General features: G+C 36.7%; 1 long non-coding RNA gene across 2 annotated transcripts in view; it reads right to left on the reverse strand.

Annotated features, from left to right (window-relative positions):
• Positions 1-18,524, reverse strand: part of LOC134205591 (uncharacterized) — a 340,754-nt gene extending 322,230 nt beyond the window's left edge. Inside the window, exons 1-2 of one of the 2 annotated variants that reach the window (XR_009978157.1) lie at positions 18,411-18,524; positions 16,088-16,480 (exon numbers count right to left, since the gene is read on the reverse strand). This is a non-coding gene — a long non-coding RNA (uncharacterized LOC134205591). Of the gene's footprint in view, positions 1-16,087; positions 17,093-18,410 lie in introns of those variants that run through there. The other variant, XR_009978158.1, reaches the window with a different exon arrangement.
• Between the last annotated feature and the right edge of the window lie 729 nt (positions 18,525-19,253).

The raw sequence follows: 19,253 nt of genomic DNA on the forward strand, positions 1-19,253 counted from the left end.
TTATGCGGTTCACTTATTACAGAATATCAATCACCATGATTGAATTAGCATCACTGTCTTCCAGTATTGTTCAGAATGGGAAGCAAGCCGTTATTTACTGACAAATATGTATTGCAATAAGCAACAAGATATCACATTCGCAGAGCACCCGTAACCTGTTACAAATTGGCAGTGAATCTTACAGTCAGCAAAATGTATCTTTAATATAGATTCTATATTCATTGTCTTGGTTCCAGATGGTTCCGAAACCGGCCCCTTTCACAAAATGACAACAAATAGTGCAATTCCTTATAAAACATAAAGAATTCATTAGCTCAAAAGTATATAATAAGGGCTTGGAGATATTCGAAAAATTGTGCAAAGCGTGGATGTAAATTTTATTCTCTAACAACATTTTGCTATCGAAAATAAAGCCCCATGTAGGTAAACATAAACCTAAGTTAGCGTTTGATTCAGCATTTTATTTATTACATTTTAACCAAAAACAAAATCCACGCCAAATCCGCGCTGAATCCGCGAAAACGTGAAATCGCTCCGCAAAGGGCATCCTACACAAGACAGTTGAAGGGTCAATTCAACAAACTTAATTCCCGGAAGCAAATATTACGTAATCTCCTCCACAATACTACTTTATGGTATTATACAAATTTAATCTCGAAACAAAAATGTTTTAAATTTTCAAATAGGTGAGACAATGATAACACTCTGCTCATTGAATTGCATACGCTCCTGATGTCTGTAAAACCATTTCTATTTACATCAAGTCGTTGTTGTCGGTATCAATTTATTAACTAATTAACAAAATAAACCAATATGAGTGAGTTTAAAGCTTATCTGGTTACTATAAGATATATTGTAACACTAGAAATGTTTTGAGATAAACCAAATTAGACCCGATTAGATTTTTATGATTACAACATTTTGCCGGCGGGCAATGAGCAAACTTCCTTTTTCACCCAGAATATGCATTACATTCCTGATTCTAATAAAAAAAAACACAAATTATCAGATACTTTCTTGACACAAACCTTCAATTTCGACAGTCTTCTATAAAACGGCAACTGCCATTGAAACAGTTACTTTTTTGTCAGCAGTCTTATTAATTTGAAGATTTTTCAAGATCAACCTACTTTTGTGACTGTCGTTTGACACACAGTTCTTGATTTCATGTCGATTTTTGATTGATGATTGTAATTGAGAGTGTGTGTACCGTGGTGCATCAAAATCCGTACACCTGAGCACTTAATTTTGTTAAAAAGGCTCTAGAAAATACGAATCGAATTCAAATAGAACGTTCGTCATTGATATAGGTGCCCGAGAGCCTCTATTTTTTATGCGGTCTACTATATTGCATCGAAAACAATGAAAAATATGGTAAAATGATTAATAAAATTAATACATTCTGATTCGAAATTCGTCCACCGATTTCGAATCATAGGATAATCCGTACAACTATTTTCTAATTAAATATTGAATTTAAAGCAGACCAGGCTACCGCAGTAAATATTTCAATACGCATCTTGTGAAGCGATCACTTAAATTTTCATTCTGCTGATGTGACTCTGATATTAATTGCAATTTGCAATTCAAACACAGTCACTTTCCGTACAATTAAATCCGGCACGCGACAAAATGGCGCCGTAAACTTTGCGTTTTCTGAGTGGCAATTTGTTTTTCAATTGTGATATTTTATGTTCAGACCATATTTTCCATTTCAACGGCTAGAAAGCTTACTGTCAAGTATAAAATCAGGATAAGATAAATGATTTATAAACGTATTCCCTTAAATCCACTTTACCGTGGGGCATCGAAATCCGTACAACTAAGCACCTTAGTATATGAAAAGTCATTAGAAAATAGGAATCGAATGTAAATAAAACGTTTGTCATTGACACAGGCGCATGAAGGCTTTTATTTTTGAAGTGTTTCATATTTACTCATTAAAAACTACGAAAAATATTATAAAATAATAAATTAAATCAACAACTCCAGACTCCACCCTGGACGGATTTCGAATCAAAGGATCAAAATCCGTACAGCTATTTCTTAACTAAATATTTAAATTGAAGCAGTCTGATTGACTAAACTACCACTGTAAATAGATTTGTATTCCGCTTATCTTATGTAATGATTTGCAATTAGCAATTAAAACACAGTTACTTTTGGTGCAATTATGCTCTACCCGAAAACAAAATGGCGGCACAAACTCCGCGTTTGGTGGGTGGAGATTTGTTTTTGATTTGTGTTGCTTTAATTTCAAAACCTTCTTTCCAATTCTGTGCCCTAAAATTATTCCTACATTAATTACCTTTAACTACCTTTAATTTGGTGATATCTCATGAAGTGGACGGAATTTGGTGCTGTATGGATTTTGGTCCCCCAGGTACAAACTGTGTAAAGTTTTTAATCAATGAGGACTTTTAGTTAACTCATAAAATTTCAACATTTTCTGAAGATCCAAAACAAAACATTTTAAACATTTATGACTTAAGCTCTGGCATTAGTTGGATTAATAAAATTAATTCATAAAATGAGTTATTATATGGCCGGCAACGCCATCGGACCTTTTTGAGGCAATAAATTTCAACTCTGGAGTGGGTTGCTGAATTTGATAATTATTTCTGTAGGTATAGGGAACTAAATATATGAAAAAATATGTATATTGGAAATCATTTCTGTGTAGACCTTAGATAATAAAAAATATGAAAAAAACAAACTATTGGTCAAATTTAGTGGCAGTGTTACTAGAAATCCGAAATGATTACTGATAATTATTAAAGACATTTTGCGCCATACAAACAATTTTCGCTCAGCAAATGTACAACCTCGATTTAAACTTTTCAGCTTGTATAGGACGAAGTAAAAATATAAAATATTACTGATATAGGCTGGAGTCACGGTAATTGAACACGTTCATTGTTCATAAAAAGTGCATGATATTTGTGTTGTAACATCACGAAAAATTGATACAATAATTCAGGGGGACATTGTTCTTTTTCAATTATTTTTTTTATTTTAGCGATAAGAAGAATGCAAATTTGGGCGAAGAAGTGCGTAAAGGTGTAAATCCGGTCATATCGCCAGGCTCGGTACAACACTGAAGCTGACAATATGACGTCCCTAACCCCGCATCCCAAGGTGTCAGGCGACCAGTGCCAAGAGGATGAATGGCCCGGGGGTAAAACCATTAGCCAGACAGTTAGCGGAGCCTGTAACGCTGGTTAGACATCTTTTTGTTATGCATTACGGAGTTCGATCTACCACACTGTGCTCTAGTTCTTACTATTCTTGTTAATACTTATGAGTGATGGTCGAAAGAGTATGGAACGACTATAATTTGCTTTTAGATGACCCATCTTTTGCACCTTTTGGATGGAGTCAATGTCGAATTCGAAACTCATAAAAAGAAGCAAAAATATGTTTGAACTTCAATACCGATGCATGGTCAGAATCAGCACTTATTTTTGAAACCGTGGGCGCACCTTTTAAAGTTGGTATAAGCCATTTCTCGAAGGGTATAAATAGCGGTACCTCAATCTAAAGAGGCCTTGCTATTTTGTATTTTTTATGGAAATTTTCTTATTTTTTTATTGCTCTCTACTGATTATTCAGTGGAAAATTTTCAGTTTTTTATGGAAAAAAATATTTATTTTGTGGAAAATCTTGTTTAGGGGCTGTCCATAAACCACGTAGACTCTTTAGGGGGAGGGAGGGGTTTCGAAAAAGTCTACGATAGTCTACGAAGGGGGACGGGGGGGTATACCAATAGTCTACGTAGACCTTTTGTATTTATTTTTTCGAAAACGATATACAGCAGCTTTGAGCGGAGTTCACTAGTTTGATTTTGCATGACTTGACCGAAATAATCTCTTGCGTTTCTCCATAAAAAATGTTATGAATTCCACTGAAGTAAAAGTCTGAACTACGGCTTAAAACTATCAAGAATTTTACCAGGAAGTTCTTCTTTGTTGAGCAGAAAAAAGCCCAAGTATTCTATAAAAAATTCGAAATTTTTTCAACATTCTCACTTGGATTTCACTGCAGATTCTACTAGAATTTCTTTTGATTTTCGGGACTTCTTTGCAAACTATGGAAATTATGTCGTACTTGAAGTACTTCCACGGATTTTTTTAATTTACGCAGGAAGCATTTTGGAATATCCCAGAGAAAGTCTTTAGAATGCCCAAAAGATATTCTTTGGAGCTTGTGAAGGGAATTCTCCGAAATTTCCGCTAGAAACCCTCCAGAACATTCACTGGAGATGTTCTAGGAAGTCCTCGATTTTTTTTTCTTAATTTCGAAATTTTTCGGATTTTTCGCGAGGAATTCTTTGGACATATAAGCAAAATTATTCGAAATGCCCGTGGAAAATTCTTCGGCAGTTATAATGCAAATTCTTTGGAATTATCGATGGAAAATTTTCGAAATTTCTAAACAAATTTTTGAAAACTTCCACGACAAATTATTTTAATTTCCCACCAAAAACAATTTGATTTTCCACAAAAAAAATGCAATTTTTGTAAAAAAACAGAATTTTCATGGAAATTTATTCGAATTTCTTACGAGAAGTTCACAAAAATTTCAACTGAAAATTCTCCAGAATTTCCACCGAAATTATTCAGAAAATTCTTTGGAATGCCTATAAGATTTATTTAAATTTCCTAAAGAAATTGCTTCAAATTTGCAAGAGAAATTAAAAAATATCGTAGGAAACCATTCTAAATTTCCACGGGAAATATTTCGGAATGTCCGTTTAAACGTCCGTTTAAAGTTAGCTCGGGAAATAATTCTTAATTTTCACGGAAAATTACTCGGGGTTTTTTAACAAGGAAACTTTTGGAATTTAGGCTGTGAACCATTTGAGCAATTCGTTTAACTTTTAGTTAAAATTTGACAGTTCGATGGTTATTTTCCCATTGGGGTTAAAATTCTACCCCGAAGCCGACCCATTTGAGTTTTGACAGATTGATAGTTAGTTGGCACAAAATAGATTTGGCGCCAATTTTCTCGTGAAGAAAGTTTAACTATCGAACTGTCAAATCTAACCAAGCTCCGGAGCAGGGTTATTTTTAACCACAGAGAAAATAACCATCGATCTGTCAAACTTTAACTAAAAGTTAAACGAATCGCTGGAATGGTTCACAGCCTTAAAAGAAAAATCTTGGGATTTCAACAGATGATTATTCAGCGGGATATTGCATGGAATTTTCAAGAAAAGCATAGGAATTATCACGGAGAGTTCTTTGGGGTATTTCAAGGTTATCAATTGGGGAATTTTACGAAATTTCCACGCAAAACTTATTGGAATGTAGAATTGACATTGTCGGAATTTCAACTCGAAGTTTTCAAATTCTAATTTTGAACCGGCGTTGAGAATGATAGGTCAGATGCGTGACATATTTTATCAGTGGCGCGCCGATGCAAAAGTGTCGGCGATGGTGGCGCACACCAATAGGAGAAATTGAATTCAACAGTAATTAAATTAATTGGCTTTGAGATTTGATTTTAGAAGTTATGGACAGAGGATTAAATTTGATTTCGTTTCAATTTGATTTTCGTTTTGTTGGATTTTGTTCAGTTTGATTTTATTATGTTTGAAATACGAACTTTGTTGTAATATTTACATGGAAATAGAATTGAATAGCTGAATTGCTTAAAACGTGGTTGATTTCCATATTTTTCCAATCACATATGAGGTTTTGCAAAATTTGGAAAAGTCTACGTAGACTTCAAGGGGTGGGGTGAGGGGTTTCGGAAAAGTCTACGAAAGTCTACTAGGGGGGACGGGGGGGTTTGAAAAAGTGAAATTTCGGTCTACGTGGTTTGTGGACAGCCCCTTATTGCTTATTTATGTAAAATTTGTATTTTTTCTGTGGAACATTGATTTCTTTATGGAAAAATCTCCTTTTATAATTGCAATGTTTGCTTTTAAAAGTGCTAATTTATTTTTGTTTTGTGGATCATTCTTGATTGTTTAGGTAAATTTTGCTTCATTTGTGGAAATTTTATATTTATTTATTGCTCATATTTACCTTGATTTCATGATTGGAAATTGCTGCCAAATTGACCGAATTTCAGATCAGCTGTGAATTGAACAGATTTATTATACTGATAAATGAATATCAGAAGTGTTTCAGAAAAAGCAAACGCTTGACTTGAAAGCTAATTGAACGTGTAAACATCTTTCAATTGAATTGAACAAACAGAGGGTTGAAAATGTCTAACTTTAAAAAAAAGTCGATTGAATTCAACTGAGGTGATCCATTTACTTGCAGTGTTAAAATGTAGCATTAATGTGGCAAACCAGAAATGTAACGCGATACTCAATTGCAGCAATATACGAGAGAGGTTTACATATTTTATGATTATAATTTTAGAATCTTATCCCAAATTATATTATACATGAATTCTTTTTCATGCCCGTTTTGCTTAACATTCCAAATATTTGCTTCTAAACAGTCCTTTAGGATATTTTTTGCAATTCCTGATGTTAATACCTGGTTTACAGTTGGCGTTAAAAAAATGATAAGTGATAAAATGGCCTACTTTTCCATACCAATGCAATGCACAGTGTTGCTTTTGCCGATTTCGTGCGCTTTTTAATAGCATCGTTTCTGTTGATTTTTTCGCTGTAGTTTGTTTGGAGAAAACGTTTGATATTAAAAAGGCCTTCTTTTGAGAAAATTTGTGAAATGATTAATCCAACTAAAAGAGAAATAAAAATTTTACTTTTCACCTAAACCGTATATGCCTAGTGTCTTCGAGAAAGTTGTAGCGGATGGTATTTTAGGCCACTTTGCCAAAAATCATGTATCTGTGACTTATACTTTACTAGATATGTGACATTTACCGTGGAAGGCCCTAAAATCAGTTTTTGAGCATAACTTTTTTATATGTTTCAGGCACTTTTACACCCTTCTACAAAGTTGTTTGGCTAATAAAAATACACGTTTTTGTAGAACATTGCGAAGCTATATCTCTTAAAATTGATAAGTTATTTGAGAAAATATGTTTTTCTAGGGTATTTGAGAATCGTATAACTTGGTCCGGCGCAAAATGGCGCAGACAACTTTTTAGTTCTCTGAAGCTGCTGTATGTTGACTCTTGCCTAGCGATTGAAGCTTGTGTTTACACGAAATTACAAACGAGTTATATAGATTTTAAATTTTCTTGTTTTTGGCCTTACTCGTACACTAAGATTATGTATAGGCTATAGGATAGCACTAAAAACCAATATTTGATGGTGGCCCATAAGCCCATAGTTTTATATAGAAATTCGATAAACTGAGCTGATGTCTGTATGTGTGTATGTGTAGACATTTAAAAGACACCTTTTTTGCCTTTCTCGTACACTAAGTGCAATCTATATAACACACGTGTAATTTCGTGTAAACATAAGTTTCAATCACTAGAGAAAAGTAGAAGAACAGTAGTTTCTGAATCCTAAAAAGTTTTGTGGGCCATTTTGCGCCGGAACAGGCTATTTGATTTCTGAACACCCCTAGAAAAAACACCTTTTTCATTATAACTTTTAAGCTTTAAGAGATAGCGCTTCGCAATGTTCCACAAAAACGTGTAGTTTTGTTTGACAAATAACTTTGTAGAAGGTTGGAAAAGTCTTGGAAAAATGGAAAAAGTTATGATAAAAATGTGATTTTAGGGATCTTCCATTGAAAAAGTCACATATTTTTTAAAGTATAATAGTTAGACATGGGGTGTCTTTGGCAATATGGCTCAAAACACTATCCGCTACAGCTTTCCCTGAAGACACTATGTGTATATCTAGTCTTAATAAAAAGTCTTTTAGTTTTGCACTTAGTGTACGAGAAAGGCAAAAGATGTCTTTTAAATGTCTACACATACACACATACACTCATACACACATACAGACATCAGCTCAGTTTATCGAATTTCTATATAAAACTATGGGCTTATGGGCCACCATCAAATATTGGTTTTAGTGCGATCCTATAGCCTATACATAATCTTAGTGTACGAGTAAGGCCAAAAACAAGAAAATTTAAAATCTATATAACTCGTTTGTAATTTCGTGTAAACACAAGCTTCAATCGCTAGGCAAGAGTCAACATACAGCAGCTTCAGAGAACTAAAAGTTGTCTGCGCCATTTTGCGCCGGACCAAGTTATACGATTCTCAAATACCCCTAGAAAAACATATTTTCTCAAATAACTTATCAATTTTAAGAGATAGAGCTTCGCAATGTTCTACAAAAACGTGTATTTTATTAGCCAAACAACTTTGCAGAAGGGTGTAAAAGTGCCTGAAACATATAAAAAAGTTATGCTCAAAAACTGATTTTAGGGCCTTCCACGGTAAATGTCACATATCTAGTAAAGTATAAGTCACAGATACATGATTTTTGGCAAAGTGGCCTAAAATACCATCCGCTACAACTTTCTCGAAGACACTAGGCGCATATACGGTTTAGGTGAAAAAGTAAAATTTTTATCTCACTTTTAGGTGGATTAATCATTTCACAGATTTTCTCAAAAAGCCCTTTATGATATCTAACGTTTCCTCCAAACAAACTACAGCGAAAAATCAACAGAAACGATGCTATTAAAAAGCGCACGAAATCGACAAAAAGCAACACTGTGCAATGGGTGCTTTAAGAAAAATTATGCAACTCAATTGGGTGCAACTCATTTGGGTGCTATAATGGAAACCCAGCATTAGAACAGTAGTTACATGATCACGTTTAGCTCAATTTGTTTGGATGAGTGTTCAAATAGTGTATTCACCGTGTCACGTAATAAATAAAATAATTTAATGGGCATGACATCAAATTATCCGAAGACAGGTTTATACAGCATACAATGTGGCACGATAACATGGAATATATTTGTTTTCTGCAGCAGCATAATATTTTGGCAAGATTAATCATGTGAAGTAAACAAAATTGAACCATTTTGGTACAAATTTATCATATTAAAGCCCATTGTTCTTCATTGCAAGAAATAGCGTGTGCAATTCGTTACAAAACTAGATTTGTTTGCAACTAGTTGCATAAACTTCTGTTTTACAACTTTCTCCCATAAAGTCTTGAGTACGTGTACGAATAATAGCTCATTAACAGTAAAACGTGATATTGATTACAAAACATGATATGAACTTGTTTGAAATAAGAGTTAAAATAACAAAAAATTGCACTGGAATATCATAAAAACATCAGGTTTTGCCATTAACAAGAACTTGATATCTTGAGCTATTTATTTGTTATTGTGTATAACAAAACTTTTACTTCCTGATGAACATTCCGATAGGTCCCTGTTTTACTTTTCGGCTACCAGGGCTGTAGAACAAAGTTTTCATGTGATTCTTAAAACGTGTCACTAGATTATTTATACAATTACATTCTAAGCCTGACATGCTGAAGAAAACATGCATAAAAAGTAAAACGTTACAATCATTGTTTTGTGTTCGGCTTATATTCTTCGTTTGAAACCAAAGTTTTCGAAAACTTGAGAAACAAATTTTAGGCAATTCTCTTTTATAGCTGCCTACTTGCCTTTCCAGTGCAATGGCAGCAAAGGAATTTGATGAGAGCTGATCTTTAAATTCTAACTCGCAACAAATCCAAATTTTTCATAATTGGTGATTTCAATGCCAAACTCCGCTCTTGCAATAATGCACAAAGCAATTCCAATGGTAAATTTTTATTTGAAGATTGCTCTGCGGGATTCAATATCCCAATGGACCAACTTGTTTTTCTTCCAGTCGAAATCCTTCTACAATTGATTTTTGATTAACGGATGTGATGTTAATATTCCTTTGGATACCAAAAGTGATATTGACTATGCGCTCGTATCTTTGACAAATTTAATTGTCTAAGCCAGAGGCATTGTAATTCCTAAATGTGAAATTAAATTCAACTCCATTATTATTGACGACGATCTTCAGTTACTGATCCATCTTAAAAATGTGAGGCGAAGGCAATACCAAAGAACTCGCAATCCCGCGTTGAAAGTTATTTGGCGAGATTTGCAAAATGAAATTTAAAAACGTTTCGCTATTCTGATGATGGTTCATATTAAAAGAAAAGAAAGACAGGAACACCGTCTTCGACCAGAGGTCATACAGTCTTAACACCTAGGCAACGGACAGGACAACAAATAACACCCAGTGGACCGTTGGAGAATTTTTCGATCACGAAAAGTTTCCTCCTTATAGGGGCGGGAACCGAACCCACGCTACATAAGCCTATGCGTCTAGACGATTGACGTCGCTATCCGCACGGCCACGAAGCCCATTAATGACAATTATATTTTTGCTGATGAACAATTTGGTTTTCTTCATGTGCATTCAACCACTCATCAGTTATTAAGAGTTACGAATTTAATTCGGCTCAACAAATCTGAAGGATATTCGACTGAAGTTGCTCTTCTTGATATTGAGAAAGCATTTGACAGTGTTTGGCATGAAGGCTTAATTGTAAAATTGATGAATTTTAATTTTCCTCTGCACATTATTAAACTGATCAACTTACTTGCAAAAATGGAAAATTTCCCCGAATGCTTCCAAAAGTCAGCTTATAATTTTCCCACATAAGCCGAGAGCGTCTTATTTGAAACCTTCTGGCAGACATATTGTCACTATGAATGGGGTTCCAATTTATTGGTCTAGAGAAGCTAAATATTTAAGACTTTTGCTAGATCAAAAACTAACTTTTAAAAATCACATTGAAGGCATTCAAGCCAAATGTAACAAATATATTAAGTGTCTATATCCACTATAGAATTTCTAATATTGAGACATTGAAACAAATGCCCAACAAAATAATTTTCAATTTTAGACAAAAAATTGTTGCAATCTTCTATTGCAACGATTAGCTCCTTGTATACATTAGGTTAAGTTTATTTTAAGTTGAAAACATTGTAATTCCTACATGGTTCAATTCAACCAGAGGAAAAATTCTAACTGCCAGAGGCAATTGAAATGTATTAATAATAACTAAAAATGTAACATAGCAAACAAGGATGATAGTGGTAAGACAACACGGAACACCTAGTCTAAGAGATGAATGCATGTATTAGATAATCAGCAAATAAAATTAGATAAAAAAAAATGTTACATGTGATGAAACAGGAAAGTACAAGAATCTCAGAAAACTTCAATTTCACATCAGAGTTCCAGAAAGCAGCCGACAGATGTAGTGTTTTTAGTTTACCAAGGGCCAAGAATAAACGCATCCCATTCAATTTTGGATTGGATTTTGAAACAAGCCCTCGACGTTATGTGTACCAAGAGTTCCTTTTATTTGTATTAGAAGTAGAAGTAATATGATCTCAAACGACATTACGAAACCAATTATCCTACAAAAAACCCAACTTAATTCACCGAATGGTGACACAGCCTTTCTCGCATTTAGCCAAGACACCAACCTTATATGGAGCTTATATAGTAAGATCCCATTTTTTTAATAATGTTTAAACGCAATGATCGATCGTTATCAAATTCAATAGTGATCTACAAGGCTTTGTCCCCTGTCGAATGCAACTTGTTGCGAGAAAATCGGTTAAGAATTACTATGTGAAAAAATGGTAATTGTTTTTCGGTTTTAGTGTGCACACACACACATACATACGGACAGACAGACATTTGTTCAGCTCGACGAGCTGAGTCGATTGGTATATAATATCATGGGTCTCCGAGACTTCTATAAAAAGTTTGATTTTGGAGTGAAATGATAGCCTTCCGGTACAACTTTGTTGTACGAGACAGTATTTACACCGAGCTTGAAAGACAACAAATATTAAAGGAGGCTCAGAGATAAGGTGTTCATTCAATTTATATTTCTATATATTGATTCAAATTATTGGTGGAACGTGGATTAACAAAGAATCAAACTCTCTTCACTCTGACAAACACGATGCCGGAACATGCGTACGGGGCAGTTCTGCTATTAGTGAGACTTTGGAAAAACAAATGAAACTATTCTAGGACAGAGAACTTGCTAAGTGATGCACATCGGCTACTGTCGGTATCGTGTGCCTTAACCCTAAGGAAAAAGTTTCCTTCAGTAGCAATATAGTTTGCCTCGGAGCACGTTTAGTAAAAGTTCTTTCAGAAGATTCGAAAACTACGTTACGTGAAAAAGCCGCCTACCGTGGAAACTCATATTTCGGACGCCTTAAACTTCGGACACTTGCTTTTGTATGAAGGATATTTAAAATATTTCACCCGGAATCTGTTGAATTGAAAATTAACCTGATTGAATCACATATTAACAATGTTTCGTCATAGTTTGCCATGTAATTCCCAGAGAATAGTTTACTTTGAAAGTTTATCTAAGATTCAAATGAAAGTTAACTACAATAATTAACTTTGTCTAGATCTAGTTTCAACAATCTAAACCAACCTTTCTAGGCCTTTCTAAAAGTGTGACAGGGTGAGAGAAAACCTTTTCGAAGAGTGTTACGACTCAAGTGAAAATAGAATTAATTTGAGCAGCGATTGAAAATTCAGTTTAGGTAGCATTCATTAAGACTTCTGTCAGATGGATTAAAAATAAATACATATTGGGGCATATTACCAAGTGTCGGTTATTTTAGATGAAAACCCTATTTCAAATTTAATTCGTTTTCTTGTCACATCATTAAATTTTTTGGACCTTATAATAACTCATCAGATTAGTTTTTAGATACATTTGATGACTTGAAGCAACAAGATACCCGACTTCTATGATTTTACGGAGACACGATAAGCGCCGCAAATGAACAAAAACCGAACTAGTACACTGTTAATTTTAGTCGGTTATCTTTTGAAGAAAAATCAACAACATAAAACAATAAAAGCTGAGCCATTGCAGCATACAAACAACTCATACAAGCCGATGGCCATAAACAGTTTCTTTAAAACTAAACTGGCAAGCTGTACCCATCTTATTTTCATTTAACCCGTTTCGTACTGACCTAGAAATCAATGAAATTTTCAGGGAAGAAGTGTCATCATGTCTATTTTTTGGTACATGATTTGTCCATGGTGTCAATTTGACCGGATTTATTAAAGGGGGGTCCTGGGTCAGGTGCAGTCAAAAACGGGCATTTTTTTTAAAACCATCGATAAATGATCGAAAGTGCCCAGAATATTAATGCAAACGTGGTCAATCATTAATGACCAGTATCAGATGCTAGTACAACTGGATACCAGGGCAATTGGATCACCCGGACATGGTTCCAGATGTTCCGGATACCTGGTTCCCTCAGGGAAGTGGACCAATTTCGATATCCTAGATTTCGATTAGATCCAAAACCCATCTTGCGACATATAAAACTTTATGATTTTGAAAGACAAAATCAATAGATGAAGTTTTGAGAGATTTTAGATACATTGGCCACGTCCGGATGAATTCCCGGGAACTTAGTTCCCTCAGGGAAGTGGACAAATTTCGATTAGCTCCGAAACCCATCTTGCGACATATCAAGTGCGTATATTAAATTTTGTTTAGGGATGTGAGACCCTGGATCAAGTTTGTCAAAACCCGGGTATCAATAAAAACAGTCAAATCTCGAAGCATTTTGCCAATACTAGATAAGATAGGAAAAATAACACGGTGTGTAGTGCCTCCCCGAGTCATCTTAAAGCATTTCGCAGCTCCATCGCTTTTCCCGGCTAATCCAGCAGCAATAATATCAACTCCGATGGAAATAGATGTTTCATCGATCGAAGAAGCAACTCCAATGGATTTAGACCACGAATATGAGGATAACGAAATTGAACATGCTGGAGAAGTTGAATTGGGAAATGTCGACATCGATCAGCAAATACACACTAATTCTATTTTTCTGGAAACCAGCAAAGTTTTGCTGATTTTTTTTTTGTGCTGTTAATCCAGCAATTCATCCAGCAAAAAAAGGTCTACCAGTAAAATCATTTATCCCAAAAATGACAGATGAATTACTGTCCAGCAATTCGGTTTGCTGGTAATCAGTAAACAAGTAAACAATTGTTGCTGTATTTCGCATTTCTATTTGAAGCGTTGAAACTATTAAGATTGAAAACATAAAATGATGAAGTAATGCTGGCTTCATTTTTTAGACATTATCTCATAGCTCCGATATTCATCCCACGAAAAACAAAGCAATGAAAAGGAATTTGATTTGTTTCTCATTTTTAAGCTTTTTTACAGAGAAAAAAGAAGTGACGAAATCGGTACTTCTTTGTTTCGCGATACGATGTATTTATGCTCAGTGAGATGGAAAACGGAGCAATTCCCCTATTGCTTAATTATTGTTTGGGGAATATTTTTTCCAATGAAAAAATTTGATTTCTTAGCAGAAAACTATTTTTTTATAATTTCAATTTTCGCTTTTGAACGTGCTAATTTATTTTTGTTTTGTGGAAAACTCTTAATAGTTTATAGAAATGTTTGCATTATTCGAGGAACTTCTATGTTTATTTATAAATAACTTATACCCTGTTTTCTTTATTGGCTTATAATGTTTTGATGAGAATTTCTAATTTTTACGAGGATTCGATAAAGTTTTATGAATATTCAAACATTTTAACTTTTTCAAAAACTCAGTAAATGTCGTGATTTTCGTTTTGAAGCGGATATCAATGAACCATGCAAGTTTAGAAAACACTGAAAATGTTTATTAAGTATGTCAGTTTAAGTAATAGGATTATTTATACAATCGAACACCCCAATGAATAGATTAAACATAATATCGGAGAAGCGCCCCTTTCACGTTTTCGACAAGCACTCTCTGCTCCGATATTATAGATTCGATGAGCAACTACGGCATCACGCATCCTTGATCCCACACACTAAAATTAACACCAACATTTAACACTAATGAACACTCTAGGGATATGGAACGATTCTAAAAAAAATAATTTCAAAATATCGATTTCCACTACAACAAATTTAGTATGGGTATCATTATAACTATTACTACGGTGCTTAGTTTCATTCACAATTTACAGTTTTGATCCGATTTTGTCACGTCCCGATTTTGTCTCTTTCCGACTTTATCGCCATGTGAAATTTCTTAATTTTTAGTCATTTTTTCAATTCTTCTAAATAATACTGTAAACAACCAACGATTTTTCCCACTAAAAAGCTCGAAATAATTTTCTTAACAACGATTTTTATAAAATAACTAGCACTGTCTGTTATTTATTATGCATAACTTCTAAGTGTCTGCCAAGGCTTTTGTAAGCCCCTAGTTCAAACTATCCATAAAATGGCAATGTCACAAATTTGAGATAATGAATAAAATACTCATATCACAACATTGAGAACAGTGAAATTTAAGAAAAAATATTCAAAATTATTCATTAATTGAAAAGTCAAACTGCGTAGAAAGTTAGTATTGTGTGTTAGCTTGGCATTTAATTATTATGAAGAGCTGCCCAACTATCAAGCAACAATTTTAAAGTACACCATAAAACATTCCACATAATATAAACAGTTTGAATAGTAAGAAAACTATACAAGTTAATTAATTTCTTGCAACCACAATTTTTTTATTGTTTTGATACGCATTTTTTGGAATAGACTCAAAAAAATCCAAATGTTTCGAAAACGTTAACTATAATAATCAACAATTTTATGAAATGTGTCTTCAAATGTCCTAATCATTGTGCACATTGTTTCTAAATCTTACAATTAAGAATTCGTAGAGACGAGCCATCCTCGGACTGAAAGTCTGTTTTATAAAAACATTAAAAAAAGAATTCGTCTTCGAATCGCATTTTTCTCATACTATTTTATGTACACCACCTGTACCCACGTTGTATCCTGCGAATTGCGATGGAACTAGGAAATTACTTTTCCCCCTTCATATCGAAAGCCTAGCGCCCAACCCGGCAGTGGGTTGTGCTCCACAAAAAGAATACCGCCAAGTGGGGGCCTATGCAGTTACAGCAGTGCGATGCAGTGCATTCAAAGGCCACACTCGAGCCACGCTGGGTTTTTCGCATTTCTGTTTTCCATCCTTTCCAGCGCGAGAACTTGAATAAGGCTGGATGCATTTTCGATTTTCATCTACAGAAGAGGCACTTAGCCCCTCAGACTCACACGAGTGGATTTTCGTTCATCAACACGCTTTCTCGGACTTACCTTGGGCTCGGTGGCTGGGTCAGCGATTGACGACTGCGGCGGCGAAGACTCGTAGTGGCTGCTGCTGTTGAGGGCTTTCGGTGTCCCGATTTTCAATGGGATGCCCTTGCGGCGGCTCTTGCGGGACTTTATTTTTGTTTCGATTTTGATTCACTTCTCAGTACACAGTAGCACTCAACGGCTGTGGAAGCGTTTGCTATTCAATTCGAGGTTTGTTTGAGCCTGGATAACACTTTATTTGGGGTTGAGGTTTTACACAGATTACAACACTTGAGCACAGTTGCACTTCAGATGTTCAATAAACACGGACACAATTTGACACGAATCTTTCTTTCATTTAAGAGAAGTCACAATATTATATTTTCACAAGCAGGAACAACACGGTTAACGGTTCTGGAAGTTGCAGGGAATTCTATTTTATTTTCTTATGGAACAGCGATGACGACAACGACGACACCAATTATGTAACACGCATACACGACACACATCGAGAAGGGAAACGACGACTACGGCGGCGGAAACAGGACACTAATTAATACTGACCGGCTCTTACTACTAGGAGAGAACCCGGATGCAGCAAAGTGCTTTTAAAGATGGGCTAACTTGATTACAACACGTTCTCGCAGAGGACTGCTTACAACAATTGATCACCAGAAGTTGGACACTAGAACAAGTCAAAGTCTGCGATGGGCAACTACTTTCAACTTCAGCCCGAAATCACTCCACGGAGAGTGTCACGCGATTGCCTACTGCACCGGTTGGCGTCCAAACAGGAAATGCATCCATGAGAACGCTATCTGCCTGCACCGAGCTACTGCTGTGCTTTTGTATATCTTGATGGAAAACAAGCCATCCACAGCTTCGGCTCTGGTACGCTGATCTAAAACGGCAGCTTAGGACCCCGAACTATCAGTACAGTACCCAGAAATAAGGTAAAGGATTCGACCTTACGGCTTGGAATCTCGCGATGCACTAAATAATGACTTCGGCACAACATTACTTTAAATGTACTGTGAATTCTCCCATTTTACTAACGACACAGTCCGGGACTTGGCGCGATTGCATACAGTGCGGCGCTCTGCCGACAACCGACGCCTGGATGTATGTAAAAACACTGTAGTCGATGTTGCCAACTACTTCCTCGTTTCGCCCTCGGAGCGCACTCAGCATTGGAGCAGTGCTTATTGGGCGCTCTCACTCACTCGTGCACTGCACACTGTCCCCCAAAGTGGCAACAACAGCCGGTAAAAAACCAGTACTGCACATAAACATCGACAATCCCACGCGGAAGCGATCGGGAAAAGCGCACACAACAATTACAAAAGTTACCGGGACAGGATCAGGTGGTGCTGCGGACTGGCTTCCATCGTTTCTGCAACCCTATTTACTCACCAATACAACTATCCCGATCCAGCTACTGTGAGCTGGTCGGGTTCCAGTGCATATGGTGAAGGTGCAGGCTGCTCACTCCCTAACGCGCGCCCTCTTGTAGTCGGCACCAGCACTAGTGGCAGACCGCTCAACTGCCGGCCTGCCAGCAGGCGCTAAAGGAAAAAACAAACTTTCCACAACACTACATTCGGGACGACGATGCGATGGCAAACACGACCACGGTTACCGACGATGGCCACGAAGAGAAACAGGAAGCGATGTACCCATGTTGCATACCATCCATGCACAAGTGCAGCCCCTCCGTTAACCGATTACAGCCGAACCGACTGCATGCAACGACCAGGATGCTCCGATTGCACCCGAATGCCAGACGAAGTTGCACTTCCATGCATCCTCGGTCAAAGCTCGTTAAAATTATTGCCATTCATTTTACTTCCGTCCCGCATTCGCTCCCCATTCGGCACGCTCAACGCAAACAATATGCGCTGTCTATTAAAAGTACATATATTTTACTCCTCACGAGACCAAGGACCAAAGTACAACGCCGGCTGACGACGACGAACCTGCCGGGGGAGGGCGGAAGAGATCCTGTATTTACATGCGCACCAAGCGGCAATCACCCAACAGTACCAAAGGAACTCAAACCGTCTGCTGATGCCGTCGCTGAACCAGACCTACCTCAACGCTCAAACTGTAACCATCGTCCACCTCTCAGCACTCATTCTCCCCAAACATCACTCAAAAACTCACTCTCATCTCACTCAGCACTCTTGACTGAGCACCGCTGGGTGTCAACCAACACGGAAGTGGATTTTCCTTGCTGCTTCTGGCCTGCAATTTTTCTCCTATTTCATCGCCATTCACTGCAATCTTCCGACGGCAGTTGCGAAAAAAGTCGCCACTAATCACCAATCAACAACGCAAAACTCACCATTCGCTAGTCAAATCACAAATTTCGCCATTTCACCAGTGGACGACAAACGTCAAACCGACTGACCCTGAAAACGAACTACAGTGATGTGGCGCCTGCCTTCCTGCACTTTCGTAATAACTTCTTCTGGGTTGTTATCAGTAAATGTATGCACCACACGCGCGACCGACCGTCGGCTTCGAGAGAGCGAATCCTTTCGGGAAAATGCACTACACTGGCTCTGGAACCAGGATACTTGCAGCAGTTACACCAATACCAAAGTAACTGGCTTCCGCCGTGGAGTGGGTTACATGGCGATGATGATGATGACAATGACGATGACGGCTCTGTCACCCGTCGACGATGATTACACAACTCAGTTAACCCTTTTTACATGCATCCACCAGTCAGTCCACAATGCACCACTGCACTGTCACATGCACGCGTAGTCACAATCGTGGACCCGGAAGCGGCCCGTGTGGGAAGGGTTTTCCACACGACTGCTTACTGCATACTGCATGGCATGGGGGTGGTGGACGAAATGAGATTTCTGCTCGGTGCAAAATACCAATTGCAGCTGTTATGCCTTATAAATAGGCTTGTAACGTTCACTTGCTTATGCAGGTGAGCGCAAGCAGCCGGGCAATGGGGTTCGGTATGCGGAAAATGACACTGCAGCGAATCTATTTATGGTAGGAAAATTGATGGACGATAAATTGGACAAAATATTACACTTAAAAATCGGCCAGCTCCACGGGAAGTGGAATTAGAAACTAAAAACGGTAAGTAAAAGCTCTGAATAACACCAAAATTTGTTTAACTAACATGAGTATAGGATTGCACCCAAAGTTTGATCACCCTGTG

This window comes from Armigeres subalbatus, chromosome 1, assembly GCF_024139115.2.
Source record: "Armigeres subalbatus isolate Guangzhou_Male chromosome 1, GZ_Asu_2, whole genome shotgun sequence".
Taxonomy (NCBI): Eukaryota; Metazoa; Arthropoda; class Insecta; order Diptera; family Culicidae; genus Armigeres; species Armigeres subalbatus.